Raw genomic sequence first — 2,207 nt, 5'->3', positions numbered from 1 at the left:
ATGATATAACATTGTGGGATTGAAATCCCTATGTACTCACCAAATTTCCCAACCTGACCCACTCAGTTTATATGTATCACAGGTGTCGAATTGAAGCTACATTACACTGAGAGATTAAGGAGATGTAGATCACTAGTGTAAATGAATGTAAGTTCTGTTTATGCTTATGTTCTGTATTGACGATGACATCCCAATGTTTTAAAAGGAATAAAATACATTTCTTCGGAAATGCTTTGATAACATATTTATCATGTTTTTTTGGGAACAAATTCCGCAACATATTTCTTTAAAAGATACTCTGATTTTCAAAATAAAGCATAAACAAATCGGTCTTTTCTGGCTGTAAAAATGGGGATGTCACAGTTGGTATCAGAGCATTAGTTTAAGCGAACTAGGAATTTGTAGGATTTCTAGACTTTAACTTAGAATGCTAAGCAATGATTGTGAGATGAGTGTTTGCTGTATTTAGGATGTATGGCTGAATAGACACGAGCACTAGCTTATTTAGGGTAGATGCCTAAATTGGTTTTATGTGCTAAATGATTTATGCTATAAGATGTCTTATATGCTTTATGATGCTATCGTTTGATCGGATCCATGGTCTATTCCCGACCGGATCTGAAAATTTTATGTGTTCAGATTTCTAAATGTTTAATTACGATATCAGAACTGGCATGTAACTTTTCGGAGTAGTAAGGAGGATTACACATCTAAACCTTCTTTATCTATATTCTCGTCCCGATACGCTGAATGCATGCTTCCGTGAACATAACGTCGTGGTGAAGACTCGTAACGAATTGAGTTAATGGAGGAAACGAGGAGGCTTACGATAGTGAATGACACTTATCGGAAGATATCGTAAGAGAGGTATCTTGCCTTTAGAATGCGCCTAATAAATAATATGTCTAGTACGAGAGAAGTACACTTTCGATTAGCAGAAAGAAAAAACTTTTGGTATGATCCATGAAGTTATCCCATCGTCTGGCATTTACACCATCAACCGAGTTGAAGCAGAATTGATGATTGAAGATACGCATGGAAGAAGTCCTAGTAGAGTCTAGGGAGATTTTTATGATTATTTGGACACATTCGTATGTGTTAAATCGTTTTGTGATTTTAGGAAATAAGAACTTGGGGACCGCGAGGCAATTCTTGTGTAACATCCCAAAAATTACAACCCAAATTTTTTTGTTTGAAAACTTTACTAAACCATAATATCAAATATTAAAAGATAGAACCATGAATCATGTATCTCAAATGTCATAATAAATTTATCAAATCGAAACTAGTGTCAAGATCATATCAAAAATATCAGAGTCTAACTCCCAGGCTAAAACTGTGGTGTGTGCCATGCCATCATCCCGAGCCCTTCCCTTTGCTAGCTGAAGTACCTGAAACCAAAACTGAAACTATAAGCACGAAGCTTAGTGAGCTCCCCGAAACTACCACATACCATACAATAACATATAAAACACATATTGGGCCTTGCCCACTGCATCAGACCGAAGTCCGGAACTAACTAGGGCCTTGCCCACTGCATCGGGACGAAGTCCGGAACTGCATCAGACCGAATTCCGGAACTGACTAGGGCCTTGCCCACTGCATCGGACCGAAGTCCGGAACTGACTAGGGCCTTGCCCACTGCATCGGACCGTAGTCTGGAACTGCATCAGACCGAAGTCTGGAACTGACTAAACATAGCATAACATAATCATAACATATAATATGAACACATATACTACATACTGCATCAGACCATAGTCCAGAACACATAACACATACCACGCCTGTATCACAAAGACACCAAGCATACTGAACTACTGCATCAGACTGAAGTCCGGAACTACTGCTAACTAAACGGGCCGGCATTGTGGCCGTAGACCCGTTCCTACTGGAAGGAAAACTCACATCGTAAGGCTGGCTGCTGAAATGCTGCTCGGGAACTGTCTGACTGCTGCTCCGGTAACTCCCCGGCTACAATTCCCAAAAGACACTTAATCTGACACTGATAACTAATCTTAAGGTAAAATGACTATTTTACCCCCTGGTCAAAGTCAACAATCCGTTGACCTGACACGCCGAGTTGGGCCTCCAACTCGTCGAGTCCCTATCTTTCCTTCTACTCCCCTTCCCGACTCTACTCGTCGAGTTTAGCGAAGACTCGACGAGTTCTATTTCTATAATAACATCGAGTCAACCTTCATCTG

Source organism: Lactuca virosa, chromosome 7 (assembly GCF_052849685.1).
Source record: "Lactuca virosa cultivar CGN04683 chromosome 7, Lactuca_virosa_CGN04683_v6, whole genome shotgun sequence".
NCBI lineage: Eukaryota > Viridiplantae > Streptophyta > Magnoliopsida > Asterales > Asteraceae > Lactuca > Lactuca virosa.
Note: the sequence above shows the minus strand (reverse complement) of the source record.